Consider the following 16,167-nt stretch of genomic DNA (forward strand, 5'->3'; position numbering starts at 1 on the left):
AAATGCAGATAAGATGGATGAAGTCCTCCTTGCTACTCCCACATGGTCTGCAGTCTTTGGGCCCGTCATGGATCCAGGTTGGCTGGTCCATGATGGATGGGAATTTACCCAAATGTAGGGTCATTAGCTGTAGTTTTCTGTGGACCGGTAAATGTAATTGTTAAGTATGGAGCTGGAGTGAGTGATTTGTAATTGGATATTACCATCCAAGTATGTTTCCTCGTGCTAAAAGTGGTTTTATCCGCTAGTAGTGAGTGGAACTTTGATGATTTGTTTATGGCTTGCTTAAAAGCCGGGTAAGGCAGATTGGTTTCCCAGAGTTCTCTTGTGCAGGTGTCTTTTTAGGAATTGGTTGTATGGGGACTTTGCATAATATTCTTTTTCGTCCCACAAGGCCTTATTCAATTCCGAGGCTGCTGTGTTCTGTTTCAGGCTGTACCAATGCTTGATAGTTGCATACTTCCTTCCCAGCGTTTCATTTATTACTCCAAATTCTAATCTGGTCTGCGCTGGTGAAGCACCCTGATCAGTTTGGAAGAATGATTTATAGATTGCCATCTGTACTTTGTTAAGCAGGTCCGCTTCTTTCCCGTAGAGAGCTGTGCTGCCATATGATAGCTTAGGTTGCATTTTGGCTTTTATTGTTGCCAGTAGGGGTTTGTATGTTGGACCCTTAAGCTTTTTTGTTAGGGACCTGAAGGCGAACGATAAAGCGTTTGCTCTCTGGGAGATGTAAGCTTTTTGCTGCTGGTGATTGTGCCGATTGTCAAAATAAAATCCCAAGTGTTTGTAATTAGGCACTGCTTTTATCTTTTTACCCTCCAATTGGGTATGTTGATTGGCCATCCGTCGTCTGGTGATGAGCATTGTTTTACTTTTGTACTGTTTATCTCCAAGTTGTTATTTGCTATAAATTCTGAGAATCCCACAAGTGACTTTTGAAGGCCGATCTTGGTTAGACTCATCAGTACGACGTCATCCGTGTAGGATAAATGGGTTAGAGGTCAACCCCCAGATGCATCAAGCATCCATTTTGCGATTCCTTATTAGCGAAAAATAAGGATTCGCTAATAAGGAATAGCAAAATGCTATGCATGAAGAAATCGCTAAAAAAATTGTGATTTCTTAATATAGGGAGGTATTTCTTAATTGCGACTCGCAATTTGCGAGTCACAATTAAGGAATTCCTCCCCATTCATTCCTATGGGCCTAGAGGCCCATAGGAATGAATGGGAAGACATTCTCAATTTGCGATTAGCAATTAGTGAATCACAAATTGAGAATGCAATTTCAAGGATGCAGGGGGTCCAAAGGACACCCTGTTGCACCCCTGAAATTAATCTGTGCACATATGTTTCGCACACACATGCCCTAAGGTCATGTGTGTGCACAACATGAAACTTTAAAAAATGCACAAAAGTGCATTTTTCAAAGTTTTTGCAAATTACCATGAAGTTCAACTTCATGGTAATTTGCTCCTCCTATTAGCGAAATCGCAATTTTTTTTACTTTTTTGCATTGCATTTAAGGAATCTCAATTTGGGATTCCTTAAATGCAATCGCAATTTAAAGAATCTCAATTTAGAGATTCCTTAAATTCGGATTTTTGCATTTGGGATGATGCATCCCAAATGCAAAAATACCGGTCGCAAAGGGGCAGATTCTGGGAATCTGCCCCTTTGCGACCAGATTTTCCTTTCATGCATCTGGGCCAAAGTGCCTAATTTGGGTGGATGAGATGTGATCTTGTTGAGCCTTGGCGTGAGGTCTGCCATGAAAAGATTGAAGAGATGAGGGGCCAGGACACAGCCTTGCTTAAGCCCTTTGCTGGTTTTAATCTTTCCCTGATAGACGTGCTCCGTCTCCCAGTTTTACTTCCATCCATATGTTGGAGTATAAGAGCAGTATTCCACTGAGTATTTTGTCCGGGATATTCCAGCTACACAGTTTCCCCCATAGAATATTGCAGTCTACGCTGTCGAAGGCCGCCTTTAAGTCGATGAAACAGAGATGCAGCTGCTGTTTCCTTCGTGTATATTTGTCGGCTAACAGTGAGAGTGATAACAATGTTTGTCATTGTCCCACACCCTTTCCTGAAGCCTGTTTGATTAGGCGGGATTAGTTTTGTACTATCGGACCAGCTAGTCAGATCTTCATGGAGTAGTGATGCATAATACTTCGTGTCTACGTCCAAGAGTGCTATCAGCCTGTAGCTTGCTGGAGATGTTCTGTCTCCAACTTTGAAGAGGGGTGAGATTATTGAGCCTTGGCAGCTTGACGGAATTTGATTTTCTCTCTCTACATCGTCAAACAGTTTTTTTAATCTTCCACTCCAGAACTCCGGGTCAGATTTAAAAACTATTGGTGGGATGCCGTTTGGACCTGGGACCCCACTCCCTCGGCTCTTCCTAAGTAGTCTTCTTATGTCTTCCTCACTGAAACCTGGTGTCCGAGTGTGTCTGCTATCGCATAGCTCTCCGTTGATTGTGCCTCTTCTAAGTAGAGCGGGATCGACTGTTGACCCTTACCTGGTGGTTGAACTGCACTGCTTTCTTCTCTCAGGTATGCTTCTTCTGTGCAGAGCGTTATGTGTCATCGACAGGTTGGTGAGCTGTTTGTAATTTATGTGGCCTTCTTGTTATTAATTTGTTGCTCCAAGCATGCTTTGGGAAAATCTTGCCTTCTCTGCTCCCATTCTAGGTATTTCGGAGGTGTTGTGTCAATAAATCTCTTAGTTATTAGTGCGACCCAGTCCGCTTCTTGGACATTTGATGTTATGGGGTTTGCGGGATGGTTTAGCCCATTGATTATTCTCCAAAATGCCCTTGAACTGGTGTTCTTTGCCGTGCAGAGTAGTTTTACCCAAAAATCGTCCCTCAGAGTTCTTTTGTATTCCCGCATTGCCTTTTTGTATTTTTTCTTAAGATTCTGTCTTTGGTCCCAGTCTGTGGATGTCATGGTTATTTTTTTTAGTGCTCTTGCACATTTCCTTATCTCTAGCTTGAGTTTAACCAGTACATTTGGGAGTGGCATATTGTGTATTGATGCCCGTGCTTTTTTATGCGAAACGGACATAATTGTTGTTAACTCTTCCATAAAACTCTCCCAGTTTTGAATCTAAGTACCTGTGATTGTTTTGCGTTTCAGGTTAGTTGAGAGGGAGCTACATTCGAGTATCTTACTGTTTCGGTGTTTAATAGACTTTAAGTGGAAGTAAATATGCTGGTATGATGATCACTTTTTGTTGTGAATTCAATTGAGAATAGCTGTACGAAGGGCAATAATGGAAGTGATACTGTTGTGTAGTCAAGTCTTAATGTTGTCGACCCTCCAAGAGGAGTATACTGTGGAGGGTAATAACCTGGAGTTCTACCATTAAGGATCCGTAGGCCCAGATATTCCAAGGTTGTTACCAGATGTTGCCCTGCTGGATCGTAGCGCTCTGTTTTGAGCTGATATTGTGGTGTCACATTTCAGAATTCATTGTCTGCAGCTAGATTTTCGTCCTCTTCTGGAGTGTGGATTACATTTGAGTTGAAATCACCTGTTAAGATGACTTCCCAGGAAGGGTTGTTATTTCGAATGGCATTAAGTGTAGTTACTAGCTGGTTTAACTGGGCTTGCTTCTCTTTCACGTGAGGATGTACATAAATGTTCACTAGTAATACGGGAACTGCTCTGCCAGGAAGAGACAGTTTTATTAATTGCATGTTTGACCCGTGTGGGGCTATTTGCTCTGATCTGATGTTAATGTCTGTCACAATGTAAACTGATAGCCACCCTTTTGAACGGCCATACTTGCTGTTTTTTTCTGCTGAAGCGCTGAAGTGCGTATACCCAACAAATGGTAGCTCCTCTAGAGCCCATGTCTCTTGTAGGGCAATAATGTTGCATGATGCCCTATTACGGAGGGGTCAGCCGTCTTCTAGCCATTTCCTGGCACCGGCTATGTTTCATGATATTAAATGGAGGACGTCTTGGATGTTGTTCGTTGGCTGTTTTTGGCAGGGTCTATTGCATCAGCTGATTTAGGACAATATACATCAAGAACAAAAAGGACAGTATGGCAGACAACAGTAGGTCGCAACAGATAACATGAAATAGTGAGGATATCCAAAAAGTCTCACGGTAAGAGGAGCAAAGATTCTAGATTAGCGTATTGTTCATTAGTAGTGCTTTCACTTCCCTTTGAAGGCAAAGGTGGAAGGAATAAGCCTTGTCTTCACTGGAAGGGCATTCCAGATTCTCGGGGAAATGCCTGAGAATGAACGGTTGTAGGTTTTAAGCTTGTTTAATTTCTTTGGCTTGAGCAGCAAGGTGCCGGTGCTCCTTGTGGGCCGGGAGCCCCCAGAACATTCCAGCTTATTTGCCAGGTAGAGTGGGGTATTGAAGTGAAGAGCTCTATGGGTCATACAAGCAATCTTTAATTGGATCCTTACCTCAAAGGGAAGCCAGTTGAGTGATTTGAGGTCCGGCGAGATGTGGTTGGTTTTCTTAGAACCCGTGATGAGTTTCGTAGCCGCATTTAGCGAAGCTCTGATGGGGCTAAACTGAGTTTTGGCAGTCCGCATAGAGTAGCACTGCCATATTCTAGTCTGGAGATGACCAGTGCTTGCACAGCTGATTTGAAGTCCTCCTGGGGCAGGTAGGGTTTGAGTTTTCTTAGGATGCACAGCTGGAAATTCGCTCCTTTGGTAGATGCTCTGATGTGCTCTTGCATGTTTAGGTTTATATCAAGCAATATTTCAAGTGATTTTGTGGAGTCAATGAGGTGTGGTGTGCAGTTGAGCGCGGTGAGATTAGAGAGATATTTTTCAATAGTGGGGGTATGCCTAGTCAGTGCAATGAGGAGGAATTCCATCTTGAGGGCGTTTAGTTTGAGGTGGTTGGAGGTAAGTCCGTTTTGGGTTTTGAGCAGGGTTCCGTTGAGAGCCTTGATGTCTTCGAGGGAGGATATTTTCATGTATAGTTGGGTGTCATCGGCGCACATGTGATATTGGACGTTGGAGGCTTTAAGTATTACCGTCAGTGGCTCCAGGAAAAGGTTAAAGAGAGTGGGGGAGAGTGAGGGCCCTTGAGGAACACCCAGCATGCAGGGACTGGTGTTGGATAGAGTCTGATTGGATGTGACTCTTTGAATTCTATTGTTGAGGAAAGAGGCAAACCATTTAAGGACCGTGCCAGAGTGTCCCATTCTGCATTCAAGGAGGTGGAGAAGATTGTCATGCTTGACAGTGTCGAATGCAGATGAGGGATCAAGAAGAATTAGTAGGCAGGCTTCATTCTGGTCCAGTAAAGTGAGAGCGTCATCCAATATGTGGGTGATGGCCGTTTCGGTACTGTGGCCAGTGCGGAAGACCGATTGGAATTGGTCGAGGAGCTGGAATTGATCAATGTGTCTACGAAGTTGTTCATGAACACATGTCTCCAGTAGTTTAGCCAAGGTAGGAATGTTTGTGATAGGTCTGTAGTTATTCAGGTCTTCAGGGTCAGCCAAGGGTTTTTTTAGGATGGGGAGCACTAGGCCCTCCTTCACGCAGTCCGGGATCTCGCTTTGACGGAAAGAAGCGTTGAAGATCTTGGACCAGAGTGGTGCTAATGAGACAATCATTTCTTAATAGGAGTTGGGGGTCATTGAAGTGGTTAGAGGGTTTGATGGTCGTGAGAGTGTTGAGGATAGTAATGTCATCAAGGGGTGTGAATTGGCTCCAAGAGTCATTGTTTTTGGGAGAGAGAACAGATTGGCTAGGTGAGGGCATGGAGAGGGAGGAGGCAGGAGGGGGTGAGAGTAAGAGTGCAGCCAACCTAAGGTCAAATTCGATCTTGTTCGACTTTTCTAGGAAGAAATCAGCAACCGCTTCGCAATTTGGCTGTGGATGAGCAAATTGCTGAGATTGGGTGAGTGCGTTGTTGGATTGTGTTTTAATCAGCTCAAATAGTCGTTTCAGGTGATTTCTTGCTTTGTCAAGTTGGGCTTTGAAGAAGGAGAGTTTTGTGGTTCTAATGAGTTTGTTGTATCTACTTCTTTTGAGTCTAAGGCTTATTAGCAGATCCGTGGAGGGAGTGGATCTCCAAGAGTGTTCAGCTAGTCTAAGGCTACGTCTGTCCGTGTTTAGATTTTAGTTGAAGCAAGGTTTGGAATCCTTGGCTGGTATTCTTTTTAGTTGTAGGGGGGCCGCAGCATTCAGCTCATTGAGCATGGGATTGTTATTGTGCAAAGTGAGGTCGTGCACGTCGGTCATGTTTGCAGGCTGAGGAAGGGAGTCATTGCAGTGAACTATGAGCTCATTAGCGCTAGCGTTGAAAAACGATCTTTTCCAGTGTTTTAATTTTAGTGGTTGAGATCAATTGGGAATCTAGCATTCAAGGATAAGGAAGCTGATATAGTGATGGTCCGACCAATCACAGGCAATAATAAATTCGAGAAGAATGGTGTTGGGCTTGGAAATGATTAGGTCCAGTGTCGAGCCTAAGTTGTGTGTGGAGTTATCCCAGAATTGAGATAGGGAGAGGTCTGTTAGGAAGTTCTTGAGAGTGTTAACCGCCTGAACATGCGGGTCATTCCAGTGAAGGTTGAAGTCTCCAAGGAAGATCTGTGGGCAGTGAAGACCCAGATTGGAGGAGATAGTTTCCATAGTTTCTTCAATTAGAGGGTGGGTATCCCCAGGGTGGTGGTAGAAGATGTGAAGGGAGCATAAGGGTATGTGTGCACTAGTGATGTGTAGTCCTAAGTATTCACAGGAAGAGAGATTAGCTGAGGTGGATTGTTTTGCTGTGAGAGAGTTGCGGAAGATGCAGGCTATGCCACCACCAATTTTCTTGACGCGGTCTAGTCTGATAATGTTGTGGCTGGGAGGGTCTAGTATGTCAAGGATAGGCCCAGAGGAGTAGTTGAGCCAGGTTTCTGTGAGGGGATCTGCATGAGGTCCAGTTCTTGGGCAAGGATGAGATCTGCAAGGTCTGCAGCATGTTTAACTGCTGATCTGCAGTTAAGTAACATGCAGTTCAGGTGCGGTTTGTGCAGGCAGTCCGTGATCGGTGGGTGTGTGAAGGGGATCTGCATGAGATTATTTGTGTTTAGGGCATTGGAGTTGAGTCTGGGAGCTCTGTACGGGTTGGACGTGATGCTTTGGGTGGGTTCCGAGAAGCATTGCTTAGGACGGATCGGGCTGGGTGTAGATAGAGGGACTACTTGTACAGATCTGGAGGGGACTGGGGTGAGTGAGTGTGGAGAGGTGTAAGAACGGAGGAGGGAGATGATATCTGGTTCAGAAAGAGGATTCATGGACCTGGATGGTCTAGATGGGGCGTTTGGGTAGGGGGTGCTGTTTCAGTTCTGGCCTAAGGGAATTTCTGGTACTGAGAGAAGGTACTTTGCCCTGGAGGTTCTAACTGGGGCATCAGGATAGGGGTTGGTAGTCCAGTTCTGGACTGGGAGTTTCAGCATAATCCTATGCGGGGTCTCCAGAGAGCTTTTGTTGGAGGAGAGATCAAATGCCAGCTCTTCGCTTGACTCAATGAGTTTTTGAATAACAATTTTGAGAGATAGAAGTACTTGGTTTATTTCATTGAGTTTTGCAGCAGGCTCTGAAAGTGGATTATGTATCATGTGGGGAGTAGGTGGGGGATTGGACAGTGGGAGGGGAGCGGGGGAAACCCGGGCTGGATCAGGGGTGAGTTGAGCCAGAGGGAAGGTCTCTATGTGATGAGCGGGAGTGCAAGGAGAGCGTGCAATGGGATGGAGGTTGGGAGAAGGGGGGTTGTGAAAATTACCACTGTGAGGTAGGGTAGTGCCAGAAGAGAGGGCAATAGGATTGAGGTAGTGTCAGAACTCCTCAGCAGGCTATGCACGTAGTGTCTATCTTGTCAAGTAAATCCCACTGGTTCAATACAGGAAAATTCCCCTTACTTAATGAATGGAGATATTGGAGTCACAAGCGGAACTCCAAGATGGCCACCGACTCTAAGGAAGAAGTTGTGGTCTAGTGTTTTCGCTCTTTTCAGGTGCAGGAGCTCTGATGAAGTGCACGGTTCCAGTCTAATGCGCACTTCACTGAAGAGAATCCCGGAGAAGGTCTTGTGGTTTAGTGCTCCGGTAAATTCTTGTTTAAAGGTGTCTTAGATGTGAAATTTCTACCGCGTTATAGAAATAACGACGGTAAGGGATTACCTGTTTCCGACACCGAGTCTCCGACTTGGTTACATAGAGTTTGGCAGTCTCGCTTTGTTTTCGGCGATTTTGGCAAGAGGCCTCCAACATCTGCAGTGGTCCTGAGAAGATAAAAAGAAAATGAGAGATAAGTGGATTTGCATGTTACAATTTGAAGTGACTATAATTAAGTATCCCATTTAAAAGAGATTGGAGTTCAATTGATGAATACAGTATATCATAAATACTTACCAGAGCTCTTTCAACTTAAGAAGACCTGTGAACAGATAAAGAAAGGATATTAGTACACAGAGAAAAAACACAGTTTGAAATAAATTACAGTTAAATGTTTGGCACTTAAGTCATAGAAGTTAGGAATAGGCTGAATACGAATTAAGGCATTTATTAGGTAGTGTAGGCTCAGTTTAGGTAATTAGAATAGAGTTAGCGTTAATACAAGTAGGAGACTGGAGAAAGAAATAAAACCAGCACAACGTAGATGAAATGGTAAGATGTTAAGGAAGTAATACAATAAATACAGTTGTGGAACTACAATAGATATAGTAATCCAATCTCATTCAATAGGTATCATCTGGTCAAGAAAACAGCTAACATAATAGAACGTGACGCAGATAGAAGAGAGGCAAGAATACTGGAATAATAGGTAAAAGGCAATTTAGATTTAGAACAAAAGTATGGGAGTAGTTAGGTATATGTTATTCTCTTTCTTTGATATAATCTAGGTTTCTCCGAAATTAAGTCTGGGGAAACCTTTTCTTACTGTGTTGCTGCCGTAGTTTGCCGAGCCCACAATCTCCCACCGTGTGACAGAGTTCTTCGCGGACCCGCCCGCCAGTCTCCCGCTGCTCCGCCGCTCTCTGACCAACTGGAGCGGGGGCCGCCGAGTGGAGACCGGCGAGGGGCTGGACTACAATACCCAGAAGCCCTGCTGGGGATCCGCGTCATCTCTAAAGCGCCAGGAGGCGCTTAAAAAGGACAACAGCACCGTCTCGTGGGACGCCGGGCGAGGCCCGGGCAAAGGGCGGGCCCGTTTAAGCCCGTTCAAGACCGGGTAAAACTGGACTGGGCTATGTTATGTACATTCTTCATTTAAACTGTGTCTTTTAATTGCACTGTGTTATTAGTTTCATTTAACTGTCACCCACACGGATCAATAACGACGACCAGACTCTATGCGCTGATTCTCTTTCCTGCCAGGAAATGATTTCCACAAGAGAATCAAGAAGTAAAACTGCGCAGAATACAGCCCTAATAACTGGCCCAATAGATCTTTTTATCACCAGAACCAACGAGACGATCAATCAAAGTATATCTTTGTTAGAGCGGAGGGTCTCGCAAGAGTTGGAAATAGCGAGGAGGTCCTCTTTAGGTCATCTCGCTTTTTCCCAAACCCCTACACAGTTAAGGCCGACCATCTCCCCGGCAATGCAAAATAAAACTGTCGCAGAGATCTATACTGTCCCTAGTACGGTCGACTTATCTGCCACCCAGCTGTCCCTAGATTCATGTTTATCCGACGATCTAGAAAAAACACCAGACTTATCCCAATGCCAAACCCACGTTGTGTCTTCTGAGAAAAAGGATAAAGGGAAGAGGGAAGGCGCAATAGCCAAACAGAAAAAGAATACAAAGAAGACAAACAGAACTAAGTTTAATCCTACTCCATCTATAGCTTCTGTAAATATTCAGGCTTCCGATGCAATTCACTCTGCACAATGCCCACAAAAAGATAACAACATTTCTGTACCTAATATTCGTGAAATTCCTGAGAACTCAACTAGCACGCGGTTGGCCAGTGGTACCTGTGACACATGTGCCTCAAATGCCCAACTACTAAATAGCGTGGGGGAGCTTTTTAAACGCTATTTACATCCAGTAGAAAAAAGCTTAATGAAGATCGAAAAACAGCTGGCGAAGTTAAATACCTTACCTTTCAACCAGAAAACCTTGGCCTCTACACACTCGGGGGGGTTAAATCTAACGCCCCGGGTATACCTCTTAAATCAGTCCAAACTGATACCCGACTTCCAATTGTAGATTCTATAAAACCTGCAGACGTACAGACTGTGCGGATACCTGCACATGACATCACTGACACTTCTGCAGGGGTAGTAAAGGAAAAGTCCAATACAACCCAAGATATCTCTAAGCCCATTGTAGGCTCAACGAAGGTTTCTGCCGTGGCAGCCAAGCCAAATTCTACATTACACTCTACTCCAAAAGTGCAGGTTACACAACCAAGGGGAGAAGAGAATAAGAAGGGAGCAAGGCCTAGGCGGCCGGTACATCTTCCCCCTGAGGTGTCGCCTTATACAGTTATCCTCACGGGGGTCCCTGAGCTGATGGAAAACACGGATGAACCTTCCTGGTCCCTCCGTAACAAGGTCCTTCAGTGGTTAGGTACAAACAGACCTCTCCAAGCCCCATATACTAGTAGAATTACCTCAGTCCGAAGAGTAGTATGGATTGGGGATTCTAGAAAAAATATACAGTGCGACTGCGTTATAGTCAGCTGTGGTGATTCACGGCGGATTATATTTGCTCCTGGCCTGATTTAGAAAAAAAGGGGGGGATCGATGCTTATCGTCTCTCCTTTTTTTATCCACCAACGAACTTATACAATAATGCAGAATCCCAATTCTGGGAGGAGGGCATGGACTGGGCTTGGAACCAAGTGGGCCACTGGAATGGAAATAGATACAGATCGAGAGACTGGGAACCTAGACCCTGGCTGCCAAGGAGAAATCAGTACAACCTGGATGGATGGAGGGGTATCCCCCTGAGAAATAGGTATGACTGCCTTGATATGGTTGATTGACCACTAGGGTATCCTTTAAGGACTAATAAGGAGTGTGGTACCGTGTCCAGCTTTCCAGTCTTAGGTAATGAATCCGATTTGTGCAAACTGAAGCTGCCCTTTACCACTTCAACCCTGTCTACTATGGAATTTGACCCTCTCTGCCCATCACCTAACGAGCCATCTGAAACTTCTATACAAGAAACAATAAACAAAGGTTTTTTAGACCCGTCAGGGTACAACGTAGATAAAAGTGCGAGCCCACAACACTCTGAAATAGTACCATCACAAACACCGAGGAAAGCTAATCTGGCTTTAACCTCATGGAACGTTGCGGGCCTACATAAGAAATTGAACGATCAGATATTTCTATCCTTTGTAAGTAAATATGACATTGTTTGTCTTCAAGAGTGTTGGGACCAGGAGGAGTCGCACATAGAGGGTTTTACTACGATCTCTACACCATCTATGCAGGGAAATCGAGGCAGGGGCTCTGGGGGGCTATGCATTTATGTCTCCAACCTGGTGAAAGTCACAGTGAAGAAAGTAGTATGGGAAGGGCCAAATGACAGAGCGTGTAAATCCCTGCAAGGCCTCTCGGTTGTAGGTGAGGGGATGAATCTCCTTCTAATTAACCTTTATAATAACATCTGGAAAGAAGAACCGAACGTCATCATAGAGGAACTAACCAATATCTTAAATTTGGGATCAGGAAAGGCGGATTGCACCCTTATTATGGGTGACTTCAATTGCCATTTATGCCCCCATAGTGGTGTGGATAATTGTGGTATAACTGATGTCAAGGGTGAACCGAGCTCTCATTTTGAGCATTCCACTTTTGGCAATATGTTAAACCAACTCATGCATCAATGGGATCTTGGATACGCAAATGAACTTTGTGAGCCTGCAGTTGAGTTTCAAACAACTTTCCATGGGCATGGGGCGGGGACCATTATTGATTTTATGCTGATATCTAATAATAGACAGGGACATGTTCAGGGATTCAATATTGAAAATTTAGCAATTAGTGATCATTTCCCAATTAGTATCAGTTTGCACACGGCCCTGCATGATGATGGTCACGCTCTGAGTCTTCCTGATAAATTATACTGTCACTCCATTTCTCTCTCCAAAAGAAATGGTTATGCTGTGAAGTGGGCGAAAGTCGATCCCATAAACTTTCTAAAAGAAATAATTACAAAAGACCAGGAGCACTTTATGACGTGCTTGGAACAAGATCCCTCCCCCGAGTCGGTTAAGCTGGCCTACAGTAAGATAGCGGATACCATAAAGGGTAAACTGACTAGGAAACGTAAAGACGGGGAAATGATTAAACTGAACCGTTGGTTCAATTCTGCCTGTACCAAAGCCCATACATCTTTATTGCAGGCTATAAAGACACTCCCAAAGGATATTAAGCTAGTTAGAGAAGCGAGGTTAGCGTACAAACAGGCTCTTTTAAATAGGAAAAATTAAATTAAAAAGCATGCATGGGAAGCACTAATTAGAGCCAGCGCCCTTCGTGATAACATCTCCTTTTGGAGAGAAGTCAATGCCCCGTTTTTTATAGAAACTAGGACTGACTCCCTCGACATTGCGATAGCTGAGGACGTTTGGGTCAATTATTTCACGGTATTATATAAAAAGGATGATCTACTGGAGATGAATCATCGTGAAATCCCTGTAAACAATCTTATTGACCCACAGCCAGAGGTAACTTACCTCGAAGATACCTTCCCTTTGACTATAGCTTTCTCCTCCGCAGAAGTCGAGCTGGCCATTTGTGAGAGCGCAAATTCAAAAGCTCCAGGCCCAGATGGTATTCCCATCGATGTATTTAAAGACAGTTTGGACCTCTGGGCTCCGCTTCTCACAAATGTTTTAAATGCCTACAGTCAAGTAGGTTTTCCTGTTACGTGGCAAGAAGCCATCGTAATCCCAATTTTTAAAAAAGGCGACAGGCAGGATCCTAAATGCTATAGGCCTATCTCCCTGCTCGATTCCTTGATGAAAGTAGCAGGGAGAGTATTACTGACTAGATTACAATCTTGGGCCAACGAAGAGAGGGTTCTATCAAAATTTCAGTATGGATTCAAGAGAGGTTTGGGCACAGTTGAGCAGGGCTTGAATCTGGCACTAATAACCAGCAAATATACGATGGCTAAAAAAGGTAACTTGTTCATGACATTTGTCGATCTAAGCTCGGCCTTTGATTGCTTGGATCACAAATTGTTATGGTCAACTTTAACTAAGCTAGGTTTAGATCCCCCCATTCTGAATTTCATCAAGGAACTATATAGAGGTGCAGGAGCAATGGTCCGCTACGGCAAAAACGGTGAATGCACCAGGAAATTTCCCATAGAAAAAGGGGTCAGGCAAGGATTTCTTTTTAACCTTTACATAAACGAAGTGGCAGACTTTTTAACTAACCTAGAAGTTGACTATCCTAAAATAAATGGCTCGTCGGTGCCAATACTTTTATACGCCGACGATGCTGCAATAATATCCCGAACACAGATGGGCCTTCAAAAGGCACTAACTGGTTTTTCAACTTTTATGGGGTCCAGAGGTTTGAAGATTAACGTGGGAAAAACTTTTACCATGTGCTGTACCCCTAAGAGAAATTTTAAAATAGACTGCAGAACCTTCGTTAATCAGTCTAAGATAAGCTTGACCAAAACTTTTCATATTTAGGCATCACTTTTAATAATAGAGGAACCTGGTCAACAGCGATAGCTTCGCGAAATTTGGCCTTCACCCGTACTATTGAAGCAGTAAAACAATTTGCCAAACGCCTGGGTGGGAAACCCATAGATACTTTGATTAAAATTTATGCAGCTAAATGCGTATCAACTGCAACCTATGGCGCTGGCATATGGGGGACGGCCGATTGCTCACAAATCCAACTAGCAGAAAATGCCTTTTTCAGATACTTGCTAGCTGTTCCAAGATCTGTTTCAACCACCATTTGCCATAAAGAGTTAAATCGAGTGCACATTACAGATTTAATAAAGGTTACACCCGTCATGTTATGGCATAAGATCTGGTCCTCGGATGAGACAGCCTTCAGCAGGGATGTGATTCAGGACTGTATGAATCAATCAGCGGCTAAGAAGATCATTTGGCTTCAATATATTAAAAGTTTTATGACCTCCATTGGGCATCCTGAATTCTTCGCAACCCCGAGCACATGCTCATTAATATCGAAAAAACTTTTAAAAGACACTTTCCTTGAATTGTTGGAAGATAGACGGTGGTTCCTGGATGGTAACAAGTCAACAATCATCTCTCACCGCCGCATTCTACACGGACCTGGTTTACATCCGTATTTGGCTCCGGAAATTTCCAGTTATACAAGAATGCTTTTATAGGCTGATAACTTTCCCGACTCCAAACGACTGGTCGCTGTTACTGATAAAATGTCCATGTGATGATATTTCGACACAGTCTAACATCCACAGCATCTTTTTTTGTAAATATTATGAGTGGGGGAGAAAGAGAATTTTGTTACCCCTGTTAAGGCTGTGGGGTCTGCGTCAATGCAGACCTGCTTTAATTAGACTGTACATGTTACATGACGAACTTACTGTGGATGCAGCTGCTAAATTTGAATTTGAATTAGAATTTTTAAATATTTGTAAAGCGCTCTTATACCGGAACGGTTTCATGGCGCTAGATAGCTATGGATCAGTGGAGGCGAAGAAGGGGGCTAGGCTGCTACAGATCTGGAGAACAGGAAGGTCTTCAGTGACTTGCGAAATTCCAGATAGGAAGATGACGTCCTGAGAGCAAGCGGGAGTGAGTTCCAAAAGGATGGAGCCAGCACTGCAAATCTAGCCCCCCCGGACTTCTGTTTCTTGAAGCGGGGAACTGACAAGAGGGCCAGGTGGGTGGAACGAAGCTCTCTGGAAGGGAGGTAAGGGGAGATGGCTTCACACAGGAAGGCGGGGGCGGTCCCTGATCTAGCCTGATAGGTGATGCAGCCCAGCTTAAAGAGGGCCCTCTCCCTCACTGGAAGCCAATGCAGAGACTGCAGCAGGGGGGTCGTGTGGTTGAACCTGGGGAGCCCGTAAATCAGGCGGGCCGCCTGATTTTGAATCAGCTGAAGCCGACGGATCAAGTAGGCCGGCGCGCCATTGTAGATTACATTCCCGTAGTCAAGGCGCGAAAGCACCATGGCCATGAGAATGAGTTTGAGTGCAGCGGCAGTGAAGAAGCGGGAGACCCTTCGGATGATCCGAAGGGAGAAGAAGCAAGCAGACACCACTGAACTGGTCTGCGCATGGAGAGTGAGCAGGGGGTTGATGAAGATGCCTAGGGTTTTGACTTTGGGGACTGGAAGGGGGGGAGGGCCAAGGGAAGGGGGCCAGAAGGAAGAGGACCAGGGACTGCAACCACCCCCCGTCAGGACCAATTCGGTCTTGTCCGGGTTTAACTTGAGGTGGTTGCAGTTCATCCACCCTTGGATAAAAAGCATAACCTTCTGGAAATTAGAGGACGAAGAAGGGGAGGAGGAGAGATTGAAAATAAGTTGGAGGTCATCGGCGTAATTAAACACCAAGACCTCCATCTGATGTAAAGAAAAAATGAGGGGTGAAATGTATAAATTGAATAGCAGGGGGGACAGGGAAGAGCCTTGGGGGACTCCGCATGTCACCCTCCTAAGTGGAGCCGTGAAGTTGGCAAGATGAACAGCCTGCTCCCTGTCCATCAGAAAAGAACGGAGCCAGGCAAAGGCCGTGCCCCCATTGCCCGCCGCTTCGACACGGGTCAACAAGATGTCATGGTCCACCGTGTCGAACGCGGCGGACAGATCTAACAGGACCAGTGCCTGAGGTCGGCCAGTGTCAATGCCCTCCCTAAGTTGATCCATCACCGACACGACTACCTTCTCGGTAGAGTGCAGCGGGCGAAAGCCCGCCTGGCGGGCGGAGAGGCAGACCGTGGATTCCACAAAGGAGCTCAGCGACCTGGTGATATGAGCCTCTGAGACCTTTGCGAGGTATGGGAGGAGGGAGATAGGGCAGTGGTTGGCGGGCAGAGAAGGATCGGAACCTGCCTTTTTCAAGATAGGGATGATGACTGCCGACTTGTGGGCAAGAGGAACAGTACCGGTGCTGAGGGAGTGATTGATGAAGGTGAGTGGAGGAGAATAACAGTTAGAGAAAAGCTCTTTTAAAACAAATGCAGGGCCGATGTC

The sequence above is a fragment of the Lissotriton helveticus genome, chromosome 4_1 (assembly GCF_964261635.1).
Source record: "Lissotriton helveticus chromosome 4_1, aLisHel1.1, whole genome shotgun sequence".
NCBI lineage: Eukaryota > Metazoa > Chordata > Amphibia > Caudata > Salamandridae > Lissotriton > Lissotriton helveticus.